General features: G+C 40.0%; 1 protein-coding gene across 1 annotated transcript in view; it reads right to left on the reverse strand.

The window, feature by feature from the left end:
* The window catches only part of LOC147302041 (uncharacterized), a 56,812-nt gene that overhangs the window by 37,189 nt on the left and 369 nt on the right, over positions 1–19,254 (reverse strand). The gene's annotated exons all lie outside the window — the stretch shown is intronic.

Genomic DNA, 19,254 nt, shown 5'->3' on the forward strand with positions numbered 1-19,254 from the left:
TCAAGTCTTCTCCGAGTCTCTGAGTCACCCATGAAAATGAAATCTTCAAAAGTCTTGAACCCTTGTTGATCCTACCAAACAGATTTTGTCAAAGCAAGTGAGTACAAAGGGAAGTAAACAGTCAATAAAAACTCAGCTTAAGAGTAAAAGTAATATTAATATTTTTTTATGGTGTGAATGGTGCCCTCTAGCTTCCAAATGTCCACTATTTCCTACTTTAAATTTAAATTTAAGATTTACTAATGTAAACAAACACACAAAGGGGAAAAAAAAAATTTGCCCCAGGATTTATTTATTTATTTTTTGTTTTCTGTAATTCATTACTTTGCTTAGCTCATATTTTTGATTTTTAAACAACATAAAAATACAAAATACACTTCTGAATGTGTTACTTTTTCCTTCTCTCATGTTTTTATTCAAACAAAAATTTTGCTACATTTCCAAACCAACTACTAGAGAAAGTTAAGAAGTACTCGGTACTCAGATTACCCCGTGGCCCCCAGGTTCAGATCAGTACACTAAACTGTGCAACAGTACAAGCAAGGACAGCACACTGTAACAGCAGAGTTATAACAATGGAAACATTTCACTCCAGGATTCATACTGTTCATGTAGTATTTTAAAAACTTTTCTACTTTTAAGTAAAAGATCTTTGTACTTCTACTTTGCATGATTTCATGGGAAAAAGGGACAAAAGGAGGAAAAAGGTGGGAAAACTGAGCACAGCAGCTGACAGGCTAAAATGGTGAGAACAGCAAGGGCACGGTGAGTGACAGAGCAAGAGAAATTATCTCATCTCTCAGGAAGAAAAGGGAAAACAAGGGAGGTTCAGTCACACGGCGCCGATTGCTTCGGTGTGTTTAGATGTCTGATTTATGCCTCTGTTTTAATTTTTGGTAACTACAGTAACCAAAAATTAAACCACCAAGTCTACTTTCTGAAGCTTTGGGAGGAACATAATCGGATAAACAGCGTGAACGCAGCTGGAGAGAGGCTGAGCAGCAATGTGAGGGATGAATGAGAGACAGCAGCTGCCCTCCCGAGAGACCGACTCCATTGCCTCATCGGAGAAAATCCTCGGAAAAAGCACTCCCTCCAGGTTCTCACAGATGGGCAATTGGGGCAAAAGGATTCCTCTCCACCAACACTCCTCCTCCTCCCTTTCCTCCTCTTCTTCCTCCTCCTCCTCCACATGGCCCAGAGTCCCCTCATCATCCAGCATCTGCCAAACTCGGACAACCAGCTGTTACACATTCCAGCTGGTGGACCTCCCACACCCACGCTGCATGACACGCTGCCGTATCCCCATCATTTGTGCATTCATGCAACATAACTGCTGCTAAAGAACACTGCTGAAGAACATTAGAGTCACTGGAGTTTACTCTGGTGAAACTTTGCTTTCTTTAATGCATCATTAACTCCTTTATCTTCCTATTTTCCTGTGCAGACCAGCAACAGAAGAGATTATAATCTGCTAATCCGCCTCATTAAGGGGCTCCTGTTTGTACTGCCAAACTAATGGTGCTGTAATCAAGGCTATTAATTGATCATTAGGCCAACAAAATCTAAGAAAACCTGGTGTCTCCAAGTGTCTGATTTTATCAGTCTGACCATCCAAAAATCCTAAATGTCAGATTTACAGCAGGGAAAGCCATAAAACTGACATTTAAGAGCCATGACCAGGCTGCTTTGTAAAATGCTGTTAAATGACCAACTAATGTGCCGCTCATTCTGCTCAAAATCTCAATTCTCCCATATTGGCTTCTCTTCATTGGCTCCCTGTTAAATTTCGAGTCAAATTTGGAATCCTTCAAATCACATACAAGGTCTTGAATAATCAGTCCCCATTTATCTTAACGACCTCATACTACCGTATCACCCGATTGGAGCACTTTGCAATCAGACTGCTATCAGATCTCTAGCTCTCTTCCACAGTGTGTCTTTGCTGGAGGTTTCTTCCTGTTTAAAGGACTTTTTTCCTTGACACTGTTGCCAAAACCCTTCTTCATAGGGGGCCATATGATTGTTGGGGTTTTCTGTTTATCTTACAATATTTATGAACTTGTGTCTTTACAGTTATGTGTTTCCGTATTGTGGATGTTTTTTTTACTTACTTGTACATAAACCATTTAAAAATATTAACAGCTGAGCCAACTTACTTTACATCCCCCTTATTAAAGATCTACAGGTTATATACATAAATATATTTTAAATCCTTACTAGGGATGGGTACCGGCACCGGTTCTGACATAAACGGTAGGCCGAAAAGCAGCGCACATTTTGGTGCTTTATTTCGGTGCTTTTTTTTCCTGTCATACACTTTGGATTCTAGCCAATCATTTTACCTTTGCAAGGATAGTAGGCAGGTCCAGGTATGTACGTTCTTTTAGAGCAGAGCTACAGATTAAAAATGCTCAAGGCGAAGCGGTCAAAAGTCTGGCTGTACTTCACAGCAAAATATGCAAACTCAGCAGCCTGCAGCAAGTGCTTTAAGGTGATAGTGTGCAAAGGAGGTAACACCTCGAATCTGATGAAACACCTGGCAACGTATAGCATTTTGTTAAAAGCCGAGAAATGCACCGTATTTGATAGCTTGCTGCGAGACCTCACACCGAGCACATCTACTGCGGGTGGTTTGCCTGTTATCCAAACCGAAGTTAGCAACATCCCCCAAAAACCCAAAGAGGAAAGTCCTGGCCCCTAGCCCTGCCAGTGTAGCAGAAATGATGACGGATGATGATGGCAGCAGCCGCCGTTCTTCTCTGCGTGAGTAGCTTAATGTTGTTAGCCTAAATCGATAGCCTAAATCGTGTGTAATTTACGCCTCAGCGTAAATTACACACGATTTAGGCTAACCACGTTATTAAATTAATGCATGTAAGGTAAACTAGCAAACACCGTCGAAGTTACATGCGGCTGGCTTCGTGTTTGATGGCAGATGCTCCCTTCACCCTGGCCAAAAAGGCTAAAATGACCAAAGAAAAAGTGGGAAACAGCTAAACATGAGAGGTGTTTGGACAAAGTTTGTGTTTTTTCCATTGATTAAGCTCTGCTTCCTGCCAAGAGTGATGCCATAAAAAAACAGCTGAACATGAGAGGTTTTTGGACTAATTTTGTGTTCTTGATTCTTTAAGCACCGGTTTGAGCACTGAGTTTCATAAAAAGTTTTTGCCAACAGGTGTCACCTTGGGAGAGGAATTCATAAAAAGAGCATAAGATAAACAAAAGCAAAAAAAAATCAGGTTTAAACCAGCTTATAAACACCTTTTACAACTCAATTTTCTATTACTAGAAGCACTTTTTGCTGCAGATCTTATGCCAAAGAGATTTATTATCTACAGAAAACATTCTAACTGCAAACACAGTCCCCTTTGGATATATGAGAAAGGTTCTGCTTGCATTGTTTACTAATTTCTTTCCAGCTGAAATTAGTAAAATCGTGGTTGAAGCCAGACATACTGAGGAGTACAGTAGTGACAAATATGACTAAAACATAAAAAAAATGAAAAACCAAGTGAACAAAGAACACTCATGTTTCAGCTTTACAGTAATTACAGGCAGTTACAGACTTCCTGTCTGCGTTTTTTTGTCTCTCTTTTGTGACAAAGCTCTTTCTTTGATGAGGTTTCTGTTGATTTTCATCAGCAGGGAATTAAAGCTTGCATCTTAACAACAGACAAATGAATCAAAAACTACATAAACTTCATGAACTAGAGTTTTATAACGTTTTTATTTATTGTTTTCACATTTACGCATCGATGCATTGTTCTGACTAAAAACCAAGAAAATACTTTTCTTTTAATTAAAAATATAAAAACATCAGGTTAGTTTTTTTCTTTCAAATAACACAACCCCCAACGCTTTCTCCGTGTCCATCATATATCACCATAAATCCCCTGCAGGCTCTCAAACATACGTGCTAACGCTCCCTCTGCGTTCCCAGCACTTTTCATCACCGTCAGCTGTCAGCTGACTCTGACCTGCACAGGGCCACAAGCAGGGTAAGTAAATACACGACTGCGTTTGGGCACGCTTCCTTTGTGCATTGTGTTTTATTATGAAGGCAGCTGTTGCTTACATTTACACTTCCACACATACAGCTACAGCGAGGTGCAGTCATATGTAGTGAGCTGCAGCTGAATGTTGAAGCACCAGTAACATTGGTTCTGCTGTTGCCACATCATACAAGCAGCATGTTCCTCCTAAAGCTCACATGACAACCATGGTGATTACTGGAGGAGGAAAGAAGAAAACTTAATACCTAAAACTGTATTTCTTCTTTTTATTTCAGGTAACTCTGGTTACTTAACCCTCTCAAGGCAGGCGTTGCCGATTTGCAACAGTTAAAAACTAACAACTTGATTACCCCACATACATATTTTATGAGGTTTTTTTTACTCAGAAGTACCACTGAAGGACTTGGTTGTGCATTAGCAACTAAAACTTAATTTGAGCCTGAGAGGGTTAAACATGACCACGTGAGAGGTTTGGAGAGGAAACTTCTGCAACAAGCCCCAACTAGACGCTGCTTTGTTTCATGACTCTTCCTAATAAATTTCACGCTTCTGAAAACATATCTGGCTTTGCCAAACAGCAGGTCCCGAAAAGATGTCAGCCTCACCTTGGCTCAAACTTTAAACAAAAAAAGATCTACAGAGGCTTCATTATCAAGTGTTTCGGTGCATCTTTGTCGACAACTGGGGGTCTACACCAGAGCAGATGGGGAAGAGCGAGACAGTCATCCGTGTTAACTGTGGGAAGCGAGTTCAGTCAGATAGAAATACGACACAGCAATTACAAAGAGAGAGCACGAAGTTCCCGGTCCAACAAGATCATTTCATTTATTTATTACACAAAATATCGAAGATGGAAGATGAGATGTGTGAGGAAGAGGCTCAAATGATGTTGCCATTTATGTTGGTGGTCTGTGCAGCAGATGCAAAGATATAAACGCTGGAATAAATCTGCTGGTGACAGGAGTGAACTTTGCAGGGTGAGTCAGCCTCCAAATATGGAGATTTAATCCATTAAAATGCAACACCATGAAAGAAAACTGAGGCCGAGATACAGATAAATGTGTCTATTTCACATCAGAGCAGTGAGATATAACTTCTAATATGGTGCAACATCTAATTCAAACTTCATATTAGCATTGGGAAAGCAGCACTTTCAAAATTTATGACAAACATAGCAAAATCGTAAGTCCTGATGCAGAGGTAAAGTGCACTAATGGGACCAAATGTGCACACTAAGATAGCATATGTAGTTTTTCTTATCTTCTATCTCAAAGGAATGTTTAATTATGGATTTAAGATGCTAGAAAAACTATTTCAGCTCTGAAGTTCCTTCTCTGCCTGTCATTTTATTTTCATCTTTATCTTTATTTTTTTTAATTGCTGTCACAAACTGAAAGTGTGTAGACTGAAGCTAAAGCTCTGACTGAAATACAAAATCATCCCAAACCATTCATGTCAAATCTTTGTATTCAAAGCATCTTCACTCTAAATCTACCACAATATTGGATAATTGTGTTATTTCTGTATGATTTTTTAAAGTTTTGATATGCTACAATTACATTATGTTAGTCCTACCATCAGGTGTAATGTGATGTGTATTTGTTGCAGCTCATGTTAAACAGATTCTGGACGTTAAGAGGTAATTGTCTACTGCAAATAATTAGAACTATGTTATAATATTCTAAATCTTTAAATTTCACTTAATTTAATAAATACTGAATTTGCTGACTCTGTTTTATTTGTTAACTTTCGTCCTTTTGTCTTGTTTCCTCTCTGTTAAACTCCAGAAATATGTAAAACACAATCAGATTTACTCTGAAAATCAACTTTTCTTGCCTATTCATTTCAGGTCAACATCTGCAGCACGTCCACATGCTTTCTGTCATGTCCTTTAATTGACAGTACTTGACTGGCCCAGCAGATGGCAGCAACACAGAGGCTGCAGGGGTCACATTTACAGCAGTTTAAAAGCTTTCTGTTCTTCTTTAATAAGATCAGATAAGTACTAATAACTGCATACTTTATATTACAATACATTACCAGAGGCAGCTTCAGCATGACTGCCAAAAGCGCACACAGTGTAGTTTCTAAAAATGCAAGAACAATCACACAAAGAGTCAAATCACCATCATTCTGGGCTTTAAATTGGTCAAATAAACTCAAGAAGTAATGCCAGAGTGAGAAGTTAATTTACAAACTGTCAACTAACCATTAAAAATTATCAAACTGTAAAAAAAACAAGACCAACATTTAATTTAATACTTAGAAGTCACTAAAAATAGGTTTTGTATTGTGACCCTGGCTGTATTTGTTAATGGCCTACTTGCTCTCATTCTCTGCTGATTTAGAAACCGTAACAGGCAAAAAGTGTTGAATCTTAATTTTTCCTTGAAGATCTCGTCACCAGAAAAATGGTTTCGGTGGGCTACAATTGGACTGCAGGGGTCACATTTTGAGAACGCCAGCTTTAATTATTTAAAAACATTGAAAAGTAAAAAAACAAAAATAAAACAAAACCAATATTTGCACTTTTGACTTGTATGGAGTCAAAAAGTGCAAATATTTTTTTCCTCACTTTCTTACGATGCCGATATACTTAAGGTTATAACTGTACTTTTTGGCTAACACTATATTACACTTTTCCATTAGCTGTTTAGAAATTGCAACAATATTAAGACACGGACCGTATTTTCCAGACGTTCAAAATTATTTTATCTTAGTAGTAGAAAAGAGGGGCTACTTTCAGCTGCTCAATTATTCACAAGGGGTCACCACAATGGGTAGCTCCACATCCTTGATTTGGCACCAAATGCCCTCCCAGATGCAATCCCAAAGGGATTTGTGTTTCCTCCCAGGATCAAACTGTGAATCTTTTGCTTGTTAGGTTCCTCCACTGCACTATGAAGGACATCATCTTAGTAGTAGCAGTTAAAGTAGTTAATTCTGGTTTTGACTGTCCAAGGACTTTTTTCTAGAATTTTGCAAACTGTCGAAGTCTGGAGAGTTTTTCTACTTGTTTAGATGCTGTGAAGTTGATTTCCTGAACCAGGGAAATAATTCTGTGATCATCTACTTTGGTTATCTTCTGTTCTCTTTCAGATATTTTGGTGTTGCTGAGCTGGTCTGTGCATTCAGTCTTTTTAATGTACCAGATTATTGATTTGGCCTCTCCTAAGGTTTCTGCCATCTCTCTATCAGATTTTCTGGGGGATTTTCAGTCTGATGACGCCCTTCTTCACTTGCACCAACATCTCTCTGGGATGCCATATTGACAATTTCATTGAACACCTACCAAATGCAACACCTGGAATCAACTCCAGGTATTTTACCTGCCTCATATCTTGTGAAATAATGAAGGAACAGACCTCAACTAGACAAGAAACTGCTTGTTAGTCAATTGTCCAATTACTTTTAAATGAGGAGTGTATATAAAAACAGCTGTGATGCCTAAATACTTCTGTTAAACCTCTTGAACTGAAGATTCAACTCTGCACTTTAGTCACACACCGATTGTTTGATTAAAAACCCACCGTGGTGGTACACAGAGTCAAAATCTTAAAAAAGTGTTCATAAACTTATGGACCTAAATCCACCAGCCTGGACGCCCAGGGCTGAATGAGGTTTGAATACCATCAGGACACAGGTCATTCATTTAACCTGCAGTTAGTCTGATGTGATTTATATCTCGATTTCTAGCAACAGATGGGAGTGCCACAGTTTTAAATGAATTTATTATTTTGTCTTAAATTTACAGTTGAATGCGTTTACCCGCACATCACTCACCGTTAATGCGGGCAGCTATTATTTTAAAGAGGCTCTTGATGCCAAATAAAATAAAAGAAATGCTCCCACCTGCTTTTTGGAGTCGTACCAAGAAAAACTAATGCACAAACTAAGAAATCAACTTGTTCTTACACGTGTATCTTGATAACAACATTTCACTGTGCTCCTGGCTGCTTTTTCCCAGTTATCAAATAACTCAAATTTTCCAAAGTCAACGAGCAGAATAAAAGAAAGTTCCCTGCAAGGCATCTTTGGCAGAAGCTCAGCAGAAATCAACACCCATGACCCCCCCCCCCCCCCCCCCCCGCCTCTTCCTCTCTCCTCCTCCCCCCCTGCGGTATGTCAAAGTGAGTTTCTGGCACGAACACGAGCAGGGCATTTACAAACAAGAGAGGGGGTGAGACGGTTGGGATTCACGAAGCGGCACGGGAGCTTGAAGGCAACACAGTCGACTCCTTTTTTGGGCAATCCCCAACTGAGGAGATCTGTTAAAGAAAGCAGGTGGTAAAGAGACATTAAGCAGCGTGGCGTCAAGCTTGGTGGCTCCTCCTGAATGTGAGACAGTAAGAATAAATGAGAAGTGACGCCTCTAATGAGCTGACTGACAGGAGAAAATTAAAAAGCAATAACCCGGCGTTCTAAATGATTAAAAGTTTTAAAAAAAAAGAAAAAGAAAAAGATTTAGCAGCCCACATCTGCGATATTATCTTCATGCCAAAATCCTCGCTGTGGTCTCACCTGTCAGACACTCTGCAGCAGGAGCTCGAGGGGACGTGAACCCAAGGCCTCAAGTGCTGCAGGTTCAAATTCCTGCAACCCAGATACTGGAATTCAGTCCTCATAAGCGCTGTGGCGCTCTCACTGAGTCATAAAATGACAAAGAGCACAAAAGCACTGAGGCGCACAAAAGGGAGCTTCTCAAATACATGATACGAACATCAGACACCGTCCCGCTCACATCTACTAAAGTAATCGGCTCAGATGCCCAACAGTGTTTTGTAGACATCAACCAGGTACACTGGTGGTCCCTGAAGAATAAGTTGAATAAGAATAAGTTTAAAAACCACTTGTTTTATCCATCTGAGATGCCAACATGATCGATTTACTGGTAGACAATTACAAGGTAATCAGGATAAACCAGTTATTTTTCTCTACTCTGTTTTGTGACAGTGTTTTTCCTTTCCAGAAGAGAACTTCCACCCTTCTCTAAAACCCCACTTTCATTCTTCTTACAGGCCACGGCAAGTTAAGTTAATCAAAGCCAACATGAGAGGAGGACAGACAAGTGATGAACAAGAATCAGAAAACGACTTCAGCTGCTGAGTCGTGTTAAATAACAGTTATTAATGTTGCTACTAGAGATGGACCGATCCGATATTACGTATCGGTATCGGTCTGATACTGACCTAAATTACTGGATCGGATATCGGAGAAAAATAAAAAATGTAATCCGATCCATTAAATATCACGAAAGCACCTCACAAAACTTGCAACACGCCGTAACTCGCCTCAGAACGTTAGCACGTCGGAGCAGTATGCATCACGTGATAGAGCGGCTGTGGCATGCCTGTGGTGGTCTGGATAGCATTTGGAGCTTCGCTAGCAACCCGGCATTTCATCTCCGACAAAGTTATCCCGAGAGAAGTAAAGCAAGTTTGTAAGTCCATCTCTGAATGTTTGTAAAGCATTCCTGCGTTAAGCTTAACAAACGACTGCCTCTTCTTGCTGCTACTTTGATCATGAAACTGCTTAACGATCAGCTGATCGGCTTTTCTGTCGCGAGTCCGTGTCTCTAGTTTGCTTTTGGCCCACTTTGCACCAGAAAGAGGAAACCAGCGGCTGAACAACAGCAGCACGTTTAAGCTTGATCAGCTATTGTTAGAATGTATTTAATATTACTTTCTACTCCAGGATCTTTTTCTACGTAGCTGACGCTGGTAACTGTGCAGGGGCGGATCTAGCAAAGTTTAGCCAGGAGGGCCGATAGGGCATTAACAGGGAAAAGGGGGCACAAAGACATACTTTTCTTTCTTATTCTCATTTAAAATGTCTAGCTTTTAATAAATAATTATCTGACACCCAAAGTTTTAATTTGATGCAAAATGAATAGAAGTCCATTACTGTATATAGTGACTATTAAGTCTAATATATATACCCTAGTAAGCTATAGTACCTTTTCCTTTGGGAAGGTACCATCTGTGCAGTCTGCAATTTTGTTGAAGAAAGATGTTGAATCTATTTAATATTTCTTGAAAAATAATTGATTTCTGTGCATTTTTTTTCACACTTAATCAAATTAAGGTTGATTACGTCGATTAAGCATCATGAGGTGGCGCGTGAGGGGTGGTTCCCTATTTTTTATTTATTTATTTTTGTTGTTGCTGGGAGTTGGAACCATATTAGTTAGGTTGCTTAATATTTATGCTAAGTACTCTTTAAAATACCAGAATAGGGAGGATGGTGTAGGTTTAAGTTTATTAGATTGATCAGTATTGCTGAACTATGAAATATTTTATTTTTGCATACAGGTATAACAGAATAGCTTTAGTGTAGTTGTTGTTTTAAACTTGAGTATGAACTTATACAAAATGCAGCAAGATATTTAAAAAACAGTTTTGTTGATTAAAAAACACTATATCGGATTCATATCGGTATCAGCAGATATCCAAATTTATGATATCGGTATCGGACATAAAAAAGTGGTATCGTGCCATCTCTAGTTGCTACAATCAGTCGGCCCTAAAACCACAAACACCGTGGAAACCCTGCATTTGGTGACACATTTTAGAATATCGATTCACGACTTCCTAGTCTATTTTTTAAAGCTGCTGCTTCAGTCATCTTCATCGAATGGTGCAATTTGTTATACTTTATTCTTACCATAACCTAAAGCAGGTGGAGGATGGCTGCAGATCATCCACAGGATGAGAGCCTTCCTGGAGAGGAAGCTGATAAATATTTGCAGAAGGAAACCATGAAGGTTAAGAAAGCAGACTGTCTGCCTACTGTCAGTGTATACAGAGTAGACAAAATATTCAGGATATTATACTTTTTCTTGCAACTAAGGTTCCTTTTGTCAAAAATGGAGGTAAAGAAAGGAAGGATCCTAATTCCTATATAAAGTCCCTGCATTTTATTTCCTGATCATAACCAGTGCCATTAGGTGCAGGTTTCTCACATATGCAGACTTGTGAGAATTCTGAGAAAAAAAAAACTTTTATTCAGGTGATGCAGGTAATCCAAAGAGCAGCCTTAATTGAGAGAACACACAAAAAGGTGTGCAACATGAACACAGTATGACTCCACAAAGAACAGATCCAAGCTGAGGTTTAGGCACAGGAGGTGATCGGGGAGAGTGGAAACACCAGGGTAACAGTGTACAAGTGAAACTAATCAAGACAACAACAAAAGAAATAAAACTAATAACAAGGCACCAGCAATAAAAATAAAACTGGAAGTAACAAAATGAGGAATCACATGACCGAAATGACAAGATGCACAATTACACAAAAGAGCACATGTAACGCATATCTGTAATAGTCTATCTAAACTAAACTACCCAAGCAATCCATCCATCCACTCTATTCCAATTTTCCTCATCAGGGTCGCATTGGGAACAGAATCCATGCCAGCTACCAACGGCTGTAAGGCAAGGTTCACCCTGGACAGGACGCCAGTTGGTCCCAGAGAGGCAAGACAACCACTCATACTCATGTTCACATCTACGGGTAATTTAGAATCAACAATTAACCAAACTCCACTAACTGCATGTCTTTAGACTGTGAGAGAAAGCCAGAGCACCAGAGACACAGGGAGAACATGCAAACTCCACGCTAAGACACCCGAGCCAGATCGTGGAGTCAAACCCAGGACCCTCTAGCTGTGAGGCAATAGTGTTAACCACCACGCACCATTCTTCCCAACTGGGCGACCGTGGCTCAGGGGGTTGGGAATCGCATCTGTAACCAGAAGGTTGCCGGTTCGATCCCTGGGCTCTCTGTCCTGGTCGTTGTGTCCTTGGGCAAGACACTTTACCCTACTTGCCTACTGGTGTTGGCCAGAGGGGCCGATGGCGTGATATGGCAGCCTGGCTTCTGTCAGTCTGCCCCAGGGCAGCTGTGGCTACAACTGTAGCTTGCCTCCACCAGTGTGTGAATGTGAGAGTGAATGAATAGTGGAATTGTAAAGCGCTTTGAGGTTCTCGAAAAGCGCTATATAAATCCAATCCATTATTACTATTAAAATCCAAGAACAACAGCCATATAAAAGACCAAATAATGATTAAAATGCCACCAAATAACCACAAAACTCACAGACTATGGCATGGAGTCAGGTGTGGATGTGCTTTTAGGTCTAGATTAACATTATATATTGTACACACCCCCTCCACAAAAGCTTTAAGACATTGACAAATACTCTGGCATCAGCAATATTGTGTTTCTAAAGTGCTTTTCCTCAACTGGTCATGCTGTGGTTTCCACTAAAACCCTTGTGAATTAAAAGACTTGCAGCCTTTGTTAGCAGCTGGCCCGCCCCCTCTGATTGTTTCAAGCACTGGAAATGAAACAGTGGTTCCTCCTCTTGACGCTTTCAGGACAGATTATAATGCACAAAAAGAAAAATGATGAGAGTCACCACTCATAAAACCCAGTGATGTTTCACCGTAAAATGCCTTTGTAGACAGCAAATTGACAGCAATGAGTGAGCCAGCGCACAGAACTATGATTAATGACCTCTCAGTCATAAACAAGCAGCTTCTGTGTGAGAGGTGGCGTAACCTGCGATTACGCACTGGAGATATTAGCTTCAGGCAGAGTTCTTCAACTTGCAAAAGCAGTGATGTTATAACAGAAAGCACCTGGAAACACAGGGAACTTACACACTTTTTTCCACCAAAGTTCAAAGATGAATGTTTTATAATCAGCCAACTTCAAGGTTGACAGGAACAATTCCTGTTCACAGCTGTGCAACTAAAGACCTTGGGCTTATTGATAAGTCTGCAGTAACATGTAAACAAGAGGATATAGAAGGCCGATAGCAGCATTCATGCAAGAATCTGAACCTGAAAAGAGGGGAAAATGCAGTTCAGCACACAGACTTTATTAGTTTATGCTTTCCTCGAGCAAATATCAGTAAGACCCAGAAAGGCTGGGAAGCAGATAATACAATGTAGGCTGTGATAAACTCTGTCCCTCACATGACCCTAAGTTGGATTAGTCTATAACCTGATTTTGTATTCTGAAATATAACCAGTAACTATGCCTACATAATAAATACAGCCCAGTAAAGGAGCCATTGTTTCTTCTGGTGGTAATAAGCTTAAAAAGGCTATAACAACTTGTCTTATCCTGGTGTTTTCTTGGCCTGAATTTGGTCAGACCCAGCAGAGAATAAGGTGTTGTAGCTGCAGGCTGAATAAACTCCAGCAGATCAGCTTCATAAAACAAACTCCTGACACTCCTTGTTCTCCACATCGCTTCAAGGAAATTTCTCCACCCACGTTTATCTGTGATTACACCTTTTGTCCTTTTGTGTGTTTCAGTTTCAGCTCTGCTACATCATCGAGATGATTAGACCTGCACACTGTAACCACTGAAACTTCAAAGCTCTTTTTAAAAAAGGCACTAATAGGTGTTTTCTACCTGCTGTCAGTTATGTAAATGTCACACAGCTGAGGTGAGAGCTCAGGCTGACGGACGAGAGGATGTTTTGCTTTCCGTCCTCCATCTTTCTGTGAAGCCTATCAGCTATGCCATCTGAAGTGGCTCTTCAGAAGCGCTCCGTGTTACTGGGGAATGCTTTGTTTTCCCAGTTGCAGTGCTGGTGCTTTGAGGTGGTGATGATGGTCCTGGCACACTCAGCCGTGGCTCAGTGCTCTCACCTGCTCTCACCTGCTCTGCTCTTTAAGATCTAATCAGCAGGCATCCACAAATAGTGTGTGAATGTATGGAGGTCCTGGCTTTGGATTGTGTCCCAATGTTTGGGACTTGGACATGGCACAAGATTTGCTTCTTTGTGCTGCACCACCTGCTGTGTGAACATCTACAGTTTGTTTGTGCACAAACCAAACCCTGACCTAAGCTTCCATCACCCCAAAGCTGTAGCAGCTTCTAAGAAACAAATGTGCAACAACTCTTCTTTATATCTTGCTAGGAAAACGTGAAATACATATAAGACATATAAGACAAAAATAGAGTTTGTACAATTCAAACAAGCTTGATGGTCAATATTTCGCAGCTTTCTTGTCATTTCACTAAGCAGTCTTCAGAATTAGTTCTCTGGCCTTCTTGAAGGACATTCAAAGCCCTTCTTGGGATGTTTCTGCCTTGTTGAGGCCAATCCATCAAATCACAGTGTTTGGGGTCATTGTCATGCTCTCCAGGTGGTCCACGGTTTTTGATGACAGTTTTTTTTTCATTTCTGATGAGGCTTCAGTGAACAGTAGATGGATCAACTGAAGGTCCAGATGCATCTCTCAGGTTCTGTGTCAGGTCTTTTTTGGACTTTTCTCTGTTTCTTAAGGAAATGACTGACACTTCTCTTGTTTCCTCAATTTGTTTAAGGACACACTACACACCAACTGTGATATGCCAAGGTTTTAGCTGAGAGCTCTTTATTAATCACCTTGTTGGTGCAAAAATATCATTTTCTAATGGGCAAGATCAGTCAAGATCATGGGCTGAATAAAAAAGACGGGCATAGCTCCCAACAAGCTACATCCAACTTTTGGTTGGTGTTGAAATTTGCCACATGACTAAGAAAAGCCAAGCTAAACAACTAGTCAAGATATTGTAGATAAAGACAAGTCAAGATAATTCAACGTAGGTTTGGATGAGATAAGTCACGACATGTGAATCAAAGATAAGATTAAATCTTAATGACACCCATGACAGAAACATGCAGCTCATAAGGTATGATCATTGTGTAAAAAAATAAATTTCCGAATTTTTCAAAAGCACCACAGATGAGGGTCCATTAGATACGAATAATTTAAATGTCATGACAGATTATACCTGAAACAGATGAGTCAAACAGTGAGTCTTTATCAGGACTTGACTGCAGCATTCAGTCATTAGTGGTGAGACGTGTGTTTATAAATCACATTTATACCACACTGACTTACAGTAACCACAACTGTTGTTTTCACATAAACAAATCTCTGACTCAAATCTAAATTCGACTGATAAGAGTCAAACAATGATTTAATCTTGATTTATGTTACGTTTGTACTGCCGTACAGGAAGAAAATCTTCGTTGCTAATTATTTTCTATATCAGTAAACAAGATTCAGTGCCAGAAAATTGTGAAAAATGTTGTTATAATGAGTGATTGCTTGTAAACTCTTACATGAGCTTCAACCTGGCCTGCAGCTATAACATTTAGATGTGTGGAATTCCCACAGTCAGACAATAATGTTCGACCTGTGCTTGCATTTCATGGGCTCGAGGCATCAACAAGAAATTTCCCATGAAGTGCAACACAGACAGTCTTGATGGTAGAAATGGGCCTTGGGTTCAGACAGGCTGGTCTAGTGGTACATTTAGAAGATAGAAAAAAAAAAAAACTTTCTAATTATCCCATAAGCTCCCCTGTATTACCCCTGCTTTAGACCCTAAGGCACCTGACAGTTATGTTTACAGCCATTCATTTAGTGCAGCACGGTACATGGGTTTTATTATCCCCTTTTCTTGTATGTAGGATCGTATATGATGGAAAAGATATACTATATAAACACAGCTACAGTAAATTTAGGAGGCGCTAAATTCAGAGAAAGACAACCGAGAGGGTGTAAATTCTGGAGAATTTACCTTCATATTGATACAGATAGTAAAGTATAACTCCATGATCCTCATTCTTTGAGTTTCCTTATTTGGTAAACTTGCTTTTCTGTAACCTGCTTTCCCAGAAATCCTGTGAAACCTGCTGCATTTCTATCACATTACCTTTGCTTTTGCATTTCAGCCACTAATCTAAAAGTTAGTATTGCCGACATACCCTTGACAAAGAGCCAGTGGGATTTTATATAGTGTTTGTTAGAGTTGTGTAATTGTAAGGAAGCTGTAGATGAACTACACAACAGTGACATGATGATAATCACCTGTATTAAGTTACTGTGATCAGGACGACAGCAATGCTGGTTCAATTGTCCCCAACAATCTCTCAATCCTGTTTAACCACTTGTTGGCAAACACCGTCTTGGGCACAAGCAAAAGAATTAAAAAATTCCAAAGTGTAACGTGAATATATCTAAAGCGTACCTCATGTACACTACCAAAAATCAAATCAACATAGCCTATTGAACTGTTGCTGTAAAAATGCCAACTAGTTTCTGGATTTTAGGATTAGTTACGTTGGCATGATCAAAAAATGCAACTGTGTATTAGTTCTGTTGATGGTAAAAATTTCTCTGATTTTTAAAAACAACGTATCTTATAAAACATTGTTCTGGGTTTGTTACCCTGTTATAACACATCCCACCTTTGAGTCATTTCTCACTAATAATAAAAATGTATAATTTATTAATCCCCGTGGGGAAATTACTCTCTCTGCATTTGACCCATTCACTCGGTGAAGCAGTGGGCTGCCACTAAGCAGGCGCACCGGGAAGCAGTGTGTAAGGACGGGACTCTGCTCAGGGGTATCTCAGGGCAGCCGTTCAGTGGATTCGAACCCCCAACCTTCTGATCATGGGGTGCCAACTCTACCTACTGAGCTATCCCTGCCCCAAAAGCTTGAAATGGCCCGTACGGGGATCGAACCTTGGCATAATTAGCACCACGCTCTAACCAACTGAGCTAACCAGCCACTAACAGACAGATGAAGAAGAAAAAAGCATGTTCAAATATTAAAAGTTGACTGAAGAGCCCTGTCTTTTTTTTGCCAAAGTAGGGGAAACTTATTATAGTAAAATCCTCATAGATAATAAGAATTGTGGGTTTATTTTATTGAATTTAATGAATTTTGGACACATTTTTTTTTTACAATTTTCTTTTTTATTTATTATAAATCTAAGAAATTATAGTTCTACCCCTGAACTACACGCTCAGTTCAAAGGCCTGGATTCTTCCATGAAGGTAGCTGAAGCATTTCTGCATAAACAGTGCTTTGTCTCTACATGATTGTGCGGGCATGTCTGAATGTCAGCACAATGTTGTGTGTGTGTGTGTGTGTGTGTGTGTGTGTGTGTGTGTGTGTGTGTGTGTGTGTGTGTAGCCTGCAGAGGAGGGAAACCACAGCCAGGTAAAATTAGACGAGGTGAAGTGTGTCTGGGAGGGAACGATGAGCCCTGAAGAGGGGAAAATCTGAACAAACTGCATATCACCAGCTTCAACACACACACACACACACACACACACACACACACACACACCTGCAATAGCCTTAGCCCTTGAACCTACTTGTAATCTTTCCTTAAATATTTGTCTTAAAGAGGAGCTTAGCTGTAAAGTGTAATATTTGTATAAAACACCAGCACACACACACAGACATGGCTATGGGTATGAGTGAGTCAGAGCCTCAAACTGAAGCCACTGTTAATGTGTGTTTTCACACATCGTTCAAACAAGTCAAAAAAGACAAACAAAAAAAAAACACAGTGAGGATTAAAACGACTACAAGGAGGTGCAAAATAAGAAGGCAAAGGTCCAACATGTTCTTGGAGATGCAAAACAAGCACAAGGAGAAGATGAAGATAATGATTAAGTGATTCAACATGAAGCTGTGGACCTGGGTAACTTACGAGAGGAAGACGTTATGCTGCACCTGGTTGTTACTTGGCTGTGTTTCTTTAAAAAAAGTAAACACCTAAACGCTATCTTTTTCTGATGAAAAGCTATTACAGTAATCTACTAGATTATTAATCTTTATTCATCTTTTATTGGGCATTGGTGCAACTCCTGAACTCGGACTATGGGCGACAGGTCTCACACTAATATGTGAGATCCTGTTGTGAAGTCAAGCTGAACATTGGACATCACCAGGTTTACGGTTTGAAGGAAGGAGTGGATCAGAAAATCAAGGGCTTGTCAGCCATAAGTAATCCCATTCTAAATCTACAACACAACTAAGGATGCAACTGGAAGCGTCTCTTAATCGTACGCTGTAACCTTCCACATTTCCTCAGGTGTACCTTGAGAAATGTAAGTACACGTCAGGTCAACGGAGAACACAACAATTGGCATGGAAGGTCACAGCGTGGGGTTTAGATTTAAGCGTTGAAAAGGCAGGGCATAGGTTTACTGCCAAAGTCTAAATCAAGCTTAAAACACAACCCTCATTATTATCTATTTTTTACTTTAAATAATTTATAATGTCATAAACATTAGGCTTGTATTGAATAAGACTCAAAACTAGAGCCTGAGGCCATGAACTCATCAGAAAATTGACTGTTGAGGTCTTCATTAAGTGAACCGTAAGGCAGTTTCCCCCACAGACTTCTAAAAAATCAGACCTCTTTTTGAAACGAGACTGTTGGCCATTAGAGATAATGCCAGTTTAAAGTAGTTCAGTACTGGTTTCACTTTTCAGATCCATTATTTTAATAGAGTCCATAATCTAAAATAAGGTGTTTAGCTCCACTTCCTTTAAGCCATCTTTGTTCCGATTGGCTGTCCCGTACAAACAGAAGGTCTAAACAACAGGTGGGTGGGGTTTCTGTGCTCACAGCCATCATTGTATGGTTGAGCTGAACAATGTCAGTGAGAGCCAAAAGAGGTAAAAAGCTTTTGAAGAAACATACTCTGGCTCAGCTATGGCCACGTTTAGAGTATCACCATTGGAGCAGCATGTATGTGACAGAAAATAATCATGGGACCATTCTGAAAATGAGTCAGCGCTGACATTTATCGTCAGACAGTATAAAAGTTATGGCTGGCCGACGTCCGGCCGTCACATATTTTCTAAAGCCTGGAAACAGAGTCTAGAGGTCCGTAACTGACCGCTTTAGCTTCAGGTCGACCTTTCTGAATGCACAACAGCTACACTATCAACCACAGTAGAATAAAGCGTCCCTTATCTCAAAGCTGTGAGGGGGCTTTTTATTTGTCTCTGCCCCAGGGCCCAGCGTCTCATAGACGCCCATGTGGTGCCAAAGGAAGCTAGTATAATAAATGCAAAGTCCTCAAATGTAGGAAAGCACCAGAAATTCTTATTTCAGAACAGGTACGTGCACAATCTGTAGAAATCGCATCCCTCTGTAGTAGGTGCACTCTTACAGACAGGACAGCAGTGCATGTCTCTGACAGCGGAGGAGATGATGAGCTATTCATTATTCCCAATAAACAAGCCCAGACATTCACACCGACCACGATCTCATTCCAACCTGGAAAAAAAACCAACTCCAAGCTTTCAGGTCACGTGACTGAACTAATTGCTAAGAAATAGTTCATGAAGTCAGAATTAACAGTTGAAGTTACAAAACTGGACGTTTTTAGATTAACAATTATTAGAAACTCCG

The sequence above is a fragment of the Aulonocara sp. 'chitande type north' Nkhata Bay genome, linkage group LG23 (assembly GCF_057382095.1).
Source record: "Aulonocara sp. 'chitande type north' Nkhata Bay isolate Kocher_YH1m ecotype deep benthic linkage group LG23, A_spYH_male_GT1.1, whole genome shotgun sequence".
NCBI lineage: Eukaryota > Metazoa > Chordata > Actinopteri > Cichliformes > Cichlidae > Aulonocara > Aulonocara sp. 'chitande type north' Nkhata Bay.